The following is a 13943-nucleotide window of genomic DNA, read 5'->3' as shown; positions in this document are numbered from 1 at the left end:
CTGATTTCATGGCTGAGTGATATTCCATTGTGCATAAGTACCACAACTTCTTTATCCATTTTTCTCTTTCCTGGGATATTTCAGGTGTACCGAAGTGGAGGTTCTTGGAAACAGAGCAGCCCTAAACTTTGGGGTGCCTGTGTCTTGTTGATTTTTAGGTTTCCCGAGTTCTACGCCCATGAGTGGAAGTGCCCTATGCTCTCTCAGCTGTGTCTATTCCATGTTTCAGGACGCAGCGTACACTTCTCCAGAGTGGCTGTTGGCAATTTCCATCCCGCCCATCAGCGTAGCAAGGCTCCCATGTCTCCATGGCCTGTCCTGCATTTCTGGTTTTTACACTTTTTTCAGCATGGCCCTTTTGACCGCTGGCAAGCGAGACTTCTTTGTAGCGCCGATTTGCCTTTCCGGCTTGCTTGGTTGGCCAAAAAGGGCGTATGCGTTTTTTCCTGAATATATTCAGGAAAAAACGCATACGCCCTTTTTGGCCAAAGGCATCATTGTCAACGCTTTGCCGCTTTTCATGTGCTTTCAAGGCGAGTCGAATCTACCTCCTGAAATCTGTTTCCTGCAATTCTGCCTTGCTTTCAAATCCTCTTCGTTGCCTTCCCTCAAAATATTTGGGGACGAGAGTTATCATATATAGCTCTGCAGGTTTGTGAATTGCAGTGCCCCTGAGCTCCATTTGTCAACTCGCTTTTTTGGGAGCTGGCCGCAAAAGCGCAGGATTGCTTCAGGCCCTATTCTGGTTCCGGGGGGCAGGCTGAGCCTGTGGTTCATTCTTCTTCCTGATGGGAAAATAGAGTGACCTGTGCCTGTCCCGACACCTAGAGCTAGTCTCTCATTGGTTCCCCCTCTTCCCGTTCATCCTCAGGACAAATTGCGACCTGTACGAAAGAGGAGGTCAACGGTGCTGATTCTCCAAGTAGGGAGATTGTTAGTGAAGCGGCTGGAATGGCGAACCCGAGCACAAGGAGAGGAGAAATGAGGTGCGTTTTTGAAACCTTTCCCGATCACACGGTGTACCATCTTCTGGGTTTCCCAGGCATGTTTTCGATGTAGGAAGATGCCCTTGAACCTGGACATTTGGGACTCACGGCATGGGTACCACGCACTATTACTTTAAAGGGTCTGCGTTTGCTCACCCAACCTCACCAATCCTCTCAGCCCCAAGAGTGTCCAGCCTTATGTCTCATCCAGCTGTGGGTCTAGATATGGTCAATCCAGGTTGCATCAGAGCCCCTGAACGGATTTTGGAAGAATTTCTCTCTCTTTCACTGTCTTTGTTTTATGGGGTTTTTTTTTTTAAGTAATCTATTTTTCAAATGGGGTTTAGCTGCTTTTTCCTGCTGTGTTTATGCCGCTTTACACCCTCTTGATTCACTTCCAGAGAGATATCAATACATAGGTTTTAAGACTCTTTCTAGTCAGATATATTCTTGGGCGGTGAATAGGGGGTGTTGAGTCCAGTTCACTGAGCAGGGAGTAGGTCTTGTCTATTACATATTTGGCTTGTGGAACGGTATCTGAGCTAATTTCAAACCCTTGTTTTATGCATCACCCCACCTCACCTTTCCCGTTAAGCAGCCATAGTGTGTTTTCTAAATGTGTGACTCTGTTCTGTTTTGGAAGTCAGTTCAGGTGTAGCGATGTTGACATTCCCTCTATAAGTGATATCTTAGGATAAGTGTCCTTTTCTGTGTGACTTACTTCACTTAGAGTCATCGTCCCTAAATCCACTCATCATGCTGCTACTAGCCTTATGACACTGATTTCATGGCTGAGTGATATTCCATTGTGCATAAGTACCACAACTTCTTTATCCATTTTTCTCTTTCCTGGGATATTTCAGGTGTACCGAAGTGGAGGTTCTTGGAAACAGAGCAGCCCTAAAGTTTGGGGTGCCTGTGTCTTGTTGATTTTTAGGTTTCCCGATTTCTACGCCCATGAGTGGAAGTGCCCTATGCTCTCTCAGCTGTGTCTATTCCATGTTTCAGGACGCAGCGTACACTTCTCCAGAGTGGCTGTTGGCAATTTCCATCCCGCCCATCAGCGTAGCAAGGCTCCCATGTCTCCATGGCCTGTCCTGCATTTCTGGTTTTTACACTTTTTTCAGCATGGCCCTTTTGACCGCTGGCAAGCGAGACTTCTTTGTAGCGCCGATTTGCCTTTCCGGCTTGCTTGGTTGGCCAAAAAGGGCGTATGCGTTTTTTCCTGAATATATTCAGGAAAAAACGCATACGCCCTTTTTGGCCAAGGGCATCATTGTCAACGCTTTGCCGCTTTTCATGTGCTTTCAAGGCGAGTCGAATCTACCTCCTGAAATCTGTTTCCTGCAATTCTGCCTTGCTTTCAAATCCTCTTCGTTGCCTTCCCTCAAAATATTTGGGGACGAGAGTTATCATATATAGCTCTGCAGGTTTGTGAATTGCAGTGCCCCTGAGCTCCATTTGTCAACTCGCTTTTTTGGGAGCTGGCCGCAAAAGCGCAGGATTGCTTCAGGCCCTATTCTGGTTCCGGGGGGCAGGCTGAGCCTGTGGTTCATTCTTCTTCCTGATGGGAAAATAGAGTGACCTGTGCCTGTCCCGACACCTAGAGCTAGTCTCTCATTGGTTCCCCCTCTTCCCGTTCATCCTCAGGACAAATTGCGACCTGTACGAAAGAGGAGGTCAACGGTGCTGATTCTCCAAGTAGGGAGATTGTTAGTGAAGCGGCTGGAATGGCGAACCCGAGCACAAGGAGAGGAGAAATGAGGTGCGTTTTTGAAACCTTTCCCGATCACACGGTGTACCATCTTCTGGGTTTCCCAGGCATGTTTTCGATGTAGGAAGATGCCCTTGAACCTGGACATTTGGGACTCACGGCATGGGTACCACGCACTATTACTTTAAAGGGTCTGCGTTTGCTCACCCAACCTCACCAATCCTCTCAGCCCCAAGAGTGTCCAGCCTTATGTCTCATCCAGCTGTGGGTCTAGATATGGTCAATCCAGGTTGCATCAGAGCCCCTGAACGGATTTTGGAAGAATTTCTCTCTCTTTCACTGTCTTTGTTTTATGGGGTTTTTTTTTTTTAAGTAATCTATTTTTCAAATGGGGTTTAGCTGCTTTTTCCTGCTGTGTTTATGCCGCTTTACACCCTCTTGATTCACTTCCAGAGAGATATCAATACATAGGTTTTAAGACTCTTTCTAGTCAGATATATTCTTGGGCGGTGAATAGGGGGTGTTGAGTCCAGTTCACTGAGCAGGGAGTAGGTCTTGTCTATTACATATTTGGCTTGTGGAACGGTATCTGAGCTAATTTCAAACCCTTGTTTTATGCATCACCCCACCTCACCTTTCCCGTTAAGCAGCCATAGTGTGTTTTCTAAATGTGTGACTCTGTTCTGTTTTGGAAGTCAGTTCAGGTGTAGCGATGTTGACATTCCCTCTATAAGTGATATCTTAGGATAAGTGTCCTTTTCTGTGTGACTTACTTCACTTAGAGTCATCGTCCCTAAATCCACTCATCATGCTGCTACTAGCCTTATGACACTGACTTCATGGCTGAGTGATATTCCATTGTGCATAAGTACCACAACTTCTTTATCCATTTTTCTCTTTCCTGGGATATTTCAGGTGTACCGAAGTGGAGGTTCTTGGAAACAGAGCAGCCCTAAACTTTGGGGTGCCTGTGTCTTGTTGATTTTTAGGTTTCCCGATTTCTACGCCCATGAGTGGAAGTGCCCTATGCTCTCTCAGCTGTGTCTATTCCATGTTTCAGGACGCAGCGTACACCTCTCCAGAGTGGCTGTTGGCAATTTCCATCCCGCCCATCAGCGTAGCAAGGCTCCCGTGTCTCCATGGCCTGTCCTGCATTTCTGATTTTTACACTTTTTTCAGCATGGCCCTTTTGACCGCTGGCAAGCGAGACTTCTTTGTAGCGCCGATTTGCCTTTCCGGCTTGCTTGGTTGGCCAAAAAGGGCGTATGCGTTTTTTCCTGAATATATTCAGGAAAAAACGCATACGCCCTTTTTGGCCAAGGGCATCATTGTCAACGCTTTGCCGCTTTTCATGTGCTTTCAAGGCGAGTCGAATCTACCTCCTGAAATCTGTTTCCTGCAATTCTGCCTTGCTTTCAAATCCTCTTCGTTGCCTTCCCTCAAAATATTTGGGGACGAGAGTTATCATATATAGCTCTGCAGGTTTGTGAATTGCAGTGCCCCTGAGCTCCATTTGTCAACTCGCTTTTTTGGGAGCTGGCCGCAAAAGCGCAGGATTGCTTCAGGCCCTATTCTGGTTCCGGGGGGCAGGCTGAGCCTGTGGTTCATTCTTCTTCCTGATGGGAAAATAGAGTGACCTGTGCCTGTCCCGACACCTAGAGCTAGTCTCTCATTGGTTCCCCCTCTTCCCGTTCATCCTCAGGACAAATTGCGACCTGTACGAAAGAGGAGGTCAACGGTGCTGATTCTCCAAGTAGGGAGATTGTTAGTGAAGCGGCTGGAATGGCGAACCCGAGCACAAGGAGAGGAGAAATGAGGTGCGTTTTTGAAACCTTTCCCGATCACACGGTGTACCATCTTCTGGGTTTCCCAGGCATGTTTTCGATGTAGGAAGATGCCCTTGAACCTGGAGATTTGGGACCCACGGCATGGGTACCACGCACTATTACTTTAAAGGGTCTGCATTTGCTCACCCAACCTCACCAATCCTCTCAGCCCCAAGAGTGTCCAGCCTTATGTCTCATCCAGCTGTGGGTCTAGATATGGTCAATCCAGGTTGCATCAGAGCACCTGAACGGATTTTGTAAGAATGTCTCTCTCTTTCACTGTCTTTGTTTTATGGCTTTTTTTTTTAAGTAATCTATTTTTATAATGGGGTTTAGCTGCTTTTCCCTACTGTGTTTATGCCGCTTTACACCCTCTTGATTCACTTCCAGAGAGATATCAATACATAGGTTTAAAGACTCTTACTAGTCAGATATATTCTTGGGCGGTGAATAGGGGGTGTTGAGTCCAGTTCACTGAGCAGGGAGTAGGTCTTGTCTATTACATATTTGGCTTGTGGAACGGTATGTGAGCTAATTTCAAACCCTTGTTTTATGCATCACCCCGCCTCACCTTTCCCGTTAAGCAGCCATAGTGTGTTTTCTAAATGTGTGACTCAGTTCTGTTTTGGAAGTCAGTTCAGGTGTAGCGATGTTGACATTCCCTCTATAAGTGATATCTTAGGATAAGTGTCCTTTTCTGTGTGACTTACTTCACTTAGAGTCATCGTCCCTAAATCCACTCATCATGCTGCTACTAGCCTTATGACACTGATTTCATGGCTGAGTGATATTCCATTGTGCATAAGTACCACAACTTCTTTATCCATTTTTCTCTTTCCTGGGATATTTCAGGTGTACCGAAGTGGAGGTTCTTGGAAACAGAGCAGCCCTAAACTTTGGGGTGCCTGTGTCTTGTTGATTTTTAGGTTTCCCGATTTCTACGCCCATGAGTGGAAGTGCCCTATGCTCTCTCAGCTGTGTCTATTCCATGTTTCAGGACGCAGCGTACACTTCTCCAGAGTGGCTGTTGGCAATTTCCATCCCGCCCATCAGCGTAGCAAGGCTCCCATGTCTCCATGGCCTGTCCTGCATTTCTGATTTTTACACTTTTTTCAGCATGGCCCTTTTGACCGCTGGCAAGCGAGACTTCTTTGTAGCGCCGATTTGCCTTTCCGGCTTGCTTGGTTGGCCAAAAAGGGCGTATGCGTTTTTTCCTGAATATATTCAGGAAAAAACGCATACGCCCTTTTTGGCCAAGGGCATCATTGTCAACGCTTTGCCGCTCCTCATGTGCTTTCAAGGCGAGTCGAATCTACCTCCTGAAATCTGTTTCCTGCAATTCTGCCTTGCTTTCAAATCCTCTTCGTTGCCTTCCCTCAATATATTTGTGGACGAGAGTCATCATTTCGAACTCTGCAGGTTTGTGAATTGCAGTGCCCCTGAGCTCCATTTGTCAACTCGCTTTTTTGGGAGCTGGCCGCAATAGCGCAGGATTGCTTCAGGCCCTATTCTGGTTCCGGGGGGCAGGCTGAGCCTGTGGTTCATTCTTCTTCCTGATGGGAAAATAGAGTGACCTGTGCCTGTCCCGACACCTTGAGCTAGTCTCTCATTGGTTCCCCCTCTTCCCGTTCATCCTCAGGACAAATTGCGACCTGTACGAAACAGGAGGTCAATGGTGCTGATTCTCCAAGTAGGGAGATTGTTAGTGAAGCGGCTGGAATGGCGAACCCGAGCACAAGGAGAGGAGAAATGAGGTGCGTTTTTGAAACCTTTCCCGATCACACGGTGTACCATCTTCTGGGTTTCCCAGGCATGTTTTCGATGTAGGAAGATGCCCTTGAACCTGGACATTTGGGACTCACGGCATGGGTACCACGCACTATTACTTTAAAGGGTCTGCGTTTGCTCACCCAACCTCACCAATCCTCTCAGCCCCAAGAGTGTCCAGCCTTATGTCTCATCCAGCTGTGGGTCTAGATATGGTCAATCCAGGTTGCATCAGAGCCCCTGAACGGATTTTGGAAGAATTTCTCTCTCTTTCACTGTCTTTGTTTTATGGGGTTTTTTTTTTTTAAGTAATCTATTTTTCAAATGGGGTTTAGCTGCTTTTTCCTGCTGTGTTTATGCCGCTTTACACCCTCTTGATTCACTTCCAGAGAGATATCAATACATAAGTTTTAAGACTCTTTCTAGTCAGATATATTCTTGGGCGGTGAATAGGGGGTGTTGAGTCCAGTTCACTGAGCAGGGAGTAGGTCTTGTCTATTACATATTTGGCTTGTGGAACGGTATCTGAGCTAATTTCAAACCCTTGTTTTATGCATCACCCCACCTCACCTTTCCCGTTAAGCAGCCATAGTGTGTTTTCTAAATGTGTGACTCTGTTCTGTTTTGGAAGTCAGTTCAGGTGTAGCGATGTTGACATTCCCTCTATAAGTGATATCTTAGGATAAGTGTCCTTTTCTGTGTGACTTACTTCACTTAGAGTCATCGTCCCTAAATCCACTCATCATGCTGCTACTAGCCTTATGACACTGATTTCATGGCTGAGTGATATTCCATTGTGCATAAGTACCACAACTTCTTTATCCATTTTTCTCTTTCCTGGGATATTTCAGGTGTACCGAAGTGGAGGTTCTTGGAAACAGAGCAGCCCTAAACTTTGGGGTGCCTGTGTCTTGTTGATTTTTAGGTTTCCCGATTTCTACGCCCATGAGTGGAAGTGCCCTATGCTCTCTCAGCTGTGTCTATTCCATGTTTCAGGACGCAGCGTACACTTCTCCAGAGTGGCTGTTGGCAATTTCCATCCCGCCCATCAGCGTAGCAAGGCTCCCATGTCTCCATGGCCTGTCCTGCATTTCTGGTTTTTACACTTTTTTCAGCATGGCCCTTTGGACCGCTGGCAAGCGAGACTTCTTTGTAGCGCCGATTTGCCTTTCCGGCTTGCTTGGTTGGCCAAAAAGGGCGTATGCGTTTTTTCCTGAATATATTCAGGAAAAAACGCATACGCCCTTTTTGGCCAAGGGCATCATTGTCAACGTTTTGCCGCTCCTCATGTGCTTTCAAGGCGAGTCGAATCTACCTCCTGAAATCTGTTTCCTGCAATTCTGCCTTGCTTTCAAATCCTCTTCGTTGCCTTCCCTCAATATATTTGTGGACGAGAGTCATCATTTCGAACTCTGCAGGTTTGTGAATTGCAGTGCCCCTGAGCTCCATTTGTCAACTCGCTTTTTTGGGAGCTGGCCGCAAAAGCGCAGGATTGCTTCAGGCCCTATTCTGGTTCCGGGGGGCAGGCTGAGCCTGTGGTTCATTCTTCTTCCTGATGGGAAAATAGAGTGACCTGTGCCTGTCCCAACACCTAGAGCTAGTCTCTCATTGGTTCCCCCTCTTCCCGTTCATCCTCAGGACAAATTGCGACCTGTACGAAACAGGAGGTCAACGGTGCTGATTCTCCAAGTAGGGAGATTGTTAGTGAAGCGGCTGGAATGGCGAACCCGAGCACAAGGAGAGGAGAAATGAGGTGCGTTTTAGAAACCTTTCCCGATCACACGGTGTACCATCTTCTGGGTTTCCCAGGCATGTTTTCGATGTAGGAAGATGCCCTTGAACCTGGAGATTTGGGACCCATGGCATGGGTACCACGCACTATTACTTTAAAGGGTCTGCGTTTGCTCACCCAACCTCACCAATCCTCTCAGCCCCAAGAGTGTCCAGCCTTATGTCTCATCCAGCTGTGGGTCTAGATATGGTCAATCCAGGTTGCATCAGAGCACCTGAACGGATTTTGTAAGAATGTCTCTCTCTTTCACTGTCTTTGTTTTATGGCTTTTTTTTTAAGTAATCTATTTTTATAATGGGGTTTAGCTGCTTTTCCCTGCTGTGTTTATGCCGCTTTACACCCTCTTGATTCACTTCCAGAGAGATATCAATACATAGGTTTAAAGACTCTTACTAGTCAGATATATTCTTGGGCGGTGAATAGGGGGTGTTGAGTCCAGTTCACTGAGCAGGGAGTAGGTCTTGTCTATTACATATTTGGCTTGTGGAACGGTATGTGAGCTAATTTCAAACCCTTGTTTTATGCATCACCCCGCCTCACCTTTCCCGTTAAGCAGCCATAGTGTGTTTTCTAAATGTGTGACTCTGTTCTGTTTTGGAAGTCAGTTCAGGTGTAGCGATGTTGACATTCCCTCTATAAGTGATATCTTAGGATAAGTGTCCTTTTCTGTGTGACTTACTTCACTTAGAGTCATCGTCCCTAAATCCACTCATCATGCTGCTACTAGCCTTATGACACTGACTTCATGGCTGAGTGATATTCCATTGTGCATAATTACCACAACTTCTTTATCCATTTTTCTCTTTCCTGGGATATTTCAGGTGTACCGAAGTGGAGGTTCTTGGAAACAGAGCAGCCCTAAACTTTGGGGTGCCTGTGTCTTGTTGATTTTTAGGTTTCCCGATTTCTACGCCCATGAGTGGAAGTGCCCTATGCTCTCTCAGCTGTGTCTATTCCATGTTTCAGGACGCAGCGTACACTTCTCCAGAGTGGCTGTTGGCAATTTCCATCCCGCCCATCAGCGTAGCAAGGCTCCCGTGTCTCCATGGCCTGTCCTGCATTTCTGATTTTTACACTTTTTTCAGCATGGCCCTTTTGACCGCTGGCAAGCGAGACTTCTTTGTAGCGCCGATTTGCCTTTCCGGCTTGCTTGGTTGGCCAAAAAGGGCGTATGCGTTTTTTCCTGAATATATTCAGGAAAAAACGCATACGCCCTTTTTGGCCAAGGGCATCATTGTCAACGCTTTGCCGCTTTTCATGTGCTTTCAAGGCGAGTCGAATCTACCTCCTGAAATCTGTTTCCTGCAATTCTGCCTTGCTTTCAAATCCTCTTCGTTGCCTTCCCTCAATATATTTGTGGACGAGAGTCATCATTTCGAACTCTGCAGGTTTGTGAATTGCAGTGCCCCTGAGCTCCATTTGTCAACTCGCTTTTTTGGGAGCTGGCCGCAAAAGCGCAGGATTGCTTCAGGCCCTATTCTGGTTCCGGGGGGCAGGCTGAGCCTGTGGTTCATTCTTCTTCCTGATGGGAAAATAGAGTGACCTGTGCCTGTCCCGACACCTTGAGCTAGTCTCTCATTGGTTCCCCCTCTTCCCGTTCATCCTCAGGACAAATTGCGACCTGTACGAAACAGGAGGTCAATGGTGCTGATTCTCCAAGTAGGGAGATTGTTAGTGAAGCGGCTGGAATGGCGAACCCGAGCACAAGGAGAGGAGAAATGAGGTGCGTTTTTGAAACCTTTCCCGATCACACGGTGTACCATCTTCTGGGTTTCCCAGGCATGTTTTCGATGTAGGAAGATGCCCTTGAACCTGGACATTTGGGACTCACGGCATGGGTACCACGCACTATTACTTTAAAGGGTCTGCGTTTGCTCACCCAACCTCACCAATCCTCTCAGCCCCAAGAGTGTCCAGCCTTATGTCTCATCCAGCTGTGGGTCTAGATATGGTCAATCCAGGTTGCATCAGAGCCCCTGAACGGATTTTGGAAGAATTTCTCTCTCTTTCACTGTCTTTGTTTTATGGGGTTTTTTTTTTTAAGTAATCTATTTTTCAAATGGGGTTTAGCTGCTTTTTCCTGCTGTGTTTATGCCGCTTTACACCCTCTTGATTCACTTCCAGAGAGATATCAATACATAGGTTTTAAGACTCTTTCTAGTCAGATATATTTTTGGGCGGTGAATAGGGGGTGTTGAGTCCAGTTCACTGAGCAGGGAGTAGGTCTTGTCTATTACATATTTGGCTTGTGGAACGGTATCTGAGCTAATTTCAAACCCTTGTTTTATGCATCACCCCACCTCACCTTTCCCGTTAAGCAGCCATAGTGTGTTTTCTAAATGTGTGACTCTGTTCTGTTTTGGAAGTCAGTTCAGGTGTAGCGATGTTGACATTCCCTCTATAAGTGATATCTTAGGATAAGTGTCCTTTTCTGTGTGACTTACTTCACTTAGAGTCATCGTCCCTAAATCCACTCATCATGCTGCTACTAGCCTTATGACACTGATTTCATGGCTGAGTGATATTCCATTGTGCATAAGTACCACAACTTCTTTATCCATTTTTCTCTTTCCTGGGATATTTCAGGTGTACCGAAGTGGAGGTTCTTGGAAACAGAGCAGCCCTAAACTTTGGGGTGCCTGTGTCTTGTTGATTTTTAGGTTTCCCGAGTTCTACGCCCATGAGTGGAAGTGCCCTATGCTCTCTCAGCTGTGTCTATTCCATGTTTCAGGACGCAGCGTACACTTCTCCAGAGTGGCTGTTGGCAATTTCCATCCCGCCCATCAGCGTAGCAAGGCTCCCATGTCTCCATGGCCTGTCCTGCATTTCTGGTTTTTACACTTTTTTCAGCATGGCCCTTTTGACCGCTGGCAAGCGAGACTTCTTTGTAGCGCCGATTTGCCTTTCCGGCTTGCTTGGTTGGCCAAAAAGGGCGTATGCGTTTTTTCCTGAATATATTCAGGAAAAAACGCATACGCCCTTTTTGGCCAAAGGCATCATTGTCAACGCTTTGCCGCTTTTCATGTGCTTTCAAGGCGAGTCGAATCTACCTCCTGAAATCTGTTTCCTGCAATTCTGCCTTGCTTTCAAATCCTCTTCGTTGCCTTCCCTCAAAATATTTGGGGACGAGAGTTATCATATATAGCTCTGCAGGTTTGTGAATTGCAGTGCCCCTGAGCTCCATTTGTCAACTCGCTTTTTTGGGAGCTGGCCGCAAAAGCGCAGGATTGCTTCAGGCCCTATTCTGGTTCCGGGGGGCAGGCTGAGCCTGTGGTTCATTCTTCTTCCTGATGGGAAAATAGAGTGACCTGTGCCTGTCCCGACACCTAGAGCTAGTCTCTCATTGGTTCCCCCTCTTCCCGTTCATCCTCAGGACAAATTGCGACCTGTACGAAAGAGGAGGTCAACGGTGCTGATTCTCCAAGTAGGGAGATTGTTAGTGAAGCGGCTGGAATGGCGAACCCGAGCACAAGGAGAGGAGAAATGAGGTGCGTTTTTGAAACCTTTCCCGATCACACGGTGTACCATCTTCTGGGTTTCCCAGGCATGTTTTCGATGTAGGAAGATGCCCTTGAACCTGGACATTTGGGACTCACGGCATGGGTACCACGCACTATTACTTTAAAGGGTCTGCGTTTGCTCACCCAACCTCACCAATCCTCTCAGCCCCAAGAGTGTCCAGCCTTATGTCTCATCCAGCTGTGGGTCTAGATATGGTCAATCCAGGTTGCATCAGAGCCCCTGAACGGATTTTGGAAGAATTTCTCTCTCTTTCACTGTCTTTGTTTTATGGGGTTTTTTTTTTTAAGTAATCTATTTTTCAAATGGGGTTTAGCTGCTTTTTCCTGCTGTGTTTATGCCGCTTTACACCCTCTTGATTCACTTCCAGAGAGATATCAATACATAGGTTTTAAGACTCTTTCTAGTCAGATATATTCTTGGGCGGTGAATAGGGGGTGTTGAGTCCAGTTCACTGAGCAGGGAGTAGGTCTTGTCTATTACATATTTGGCTTGTGGAACGGTATCTGAGCTAATTTCAAACCCTTGTTTTATGCATCACCCCACCTCACCTTTCCCGTTAAGCAGCCATAGTGTGTTTTCTAAATGTGTGACTCTGTTCTGTTTTGGAAGTCAGTTCAGGTGTAGCGATGTTGACATTCCCTCTATAAGTGATATCTTAGGATAAGTGTCCTTTTCTGTGTGACTTACTTCACTTAGAGTCATCGTCCCTAAATCCACTCATCATGCTGCTACTAGCCTTATGACACTGATTTCATGGCTGAGTGATATTCCATTGTGCATAAGTACCACAACTTCTTTATCCATTTTTCTCTTTCCTGGGATATTTCAGGTGTACCGAAGTGGAGGTTCTTGGAAACAGAGCAGCCCTAAACTTTGGGGTGCCTGTGTCTTGTTGATTTTTAGGTTTCCCGAGTTCTACGCCCATGAGTGGAAGTGCCCTATGCTCTCTCAGCTGTGTCTATTCCATGTTTCAGGACGCAGCGTACACTTCTCCAGAGTGGCTGTTGGCAATTTCCATCCCGCCCATCAGCGTAGCAAGGCTCCCATGTCTCCATGGCCTGTCCTGCATTTCTGGTTTTTACACTTTTTTCAGCATGGCCCTTTTGACCGCTGGCAAGCGAGACTTCTTTGTAGCGCCGATTTGCCTTTCCGGCTTGCTTGGTTGGCCAAAAAGGGCGTATGCGTTTTTTCCTGAATATATTCAGGAAAAAACGCATACGCCCTTTTTGGCCAAGGGCATCATTGTCAACGCTTTGCCGCTTTTCATGTGCTTTCAAGGCGAGTCGAATCTACCTCCTGAAATCTGTTTCCTGCAATTCTGCCTTGCTTTCAAATCCTCTTCGTTGCCTTCCCTCAAAATATTTGGGGACGAGAGTTATCATATATAGCTCTGCAGGTTTGTGAATTGCAGTGCCCCTGAGCTCCATTTGTCAACTCGCTTTTTTGGGAGCTGGCCGCAAAAGCGCAGGATTGCTTCAGGCCCTATTCTGGTTCCGGGGGGCAGGCTGAGCCTGTGGTTCATTCTTCTTCCTGATGGGAAAATAGAGTGACCTGTGCCTGTCCCGACACCTAGAGCTAGTCTCTCATTGGTTCCCCCTCTTCCCGTTCATCCTCAGGACAAATTGCGACCTGTACGAAAGAGGAGGTCAACGGTGCTGATTCTCCAAGTAGGGAGATTGTTAGTGAAGCGGCTGGAATGGCGAACCCGAGCACAAGGAGAGGAGAAATGAGGTGCGTTTTTGAAACCTTTCCCGATCACACGGTGTACCATCTTCTGGGTTTCCCAGGCATGTTTTCGATGTAGGAAGATGCCCTTGAACCTGGACATTTGGGACTCACGGCATGGGTACCACGCACTATTACTTTAAAGGGTCTGCGTTTGCTCACCCAACCTCACCAATCCTCTCAGCCCCAAGAGTGTCCAGCCTTATGTCTCATCCAGCTGTGGGTCTAGATATGGTCAATCCAGGTTGCATCAGAGCCCCTGAACGGATTTTGGAAGAATTTCTCTCTCTTTCACTGTCTTTGTTTTATGGGGTTTTTTTTTTTTAAGTAATCTATTTTTCAAATGGGGTTTAGCTGCTTTTTCCTGCTGTGTTTATGCCGCTTTACACCCTCTTGATTCACTTCCAGAGAGATATCAATACATAGGTTTTAAGACTCTTTCTAGTCAGATATATTCTTGGGCGGTGAATAGGGGGTGTTGAGTCCAGTTCACTGAGCAGGGAGTAGGTCTTGTCTATTACATATTTGGCTTGTGGAACGGTATCTGAGCTAATTTCAAACCCTTGTTTTATGCATCACCCCACCTCACCTTTCCCGTTAAGCAGCCATAG

The sequence above is a fragment of the Eubalaena glacialis genome, chromosome 8, assembly GCF_028564815.1.
Source record: "Eubalaena glacialis isolate mEubGla1 chromosome 8, mEubGla1.1.hap2.+ XY, whole genome shotgun sequence".
Classification (NCBI taxonomy): domain Eukaryota; kingdom Metazoa; phylum Chordata; class Mammalia; order Artiodactyla; family Balaenidae; genus Eubalaena; species Eubalaena glacialis.
Note: the sequence above shows the minus strand (reverse complement) of the source record.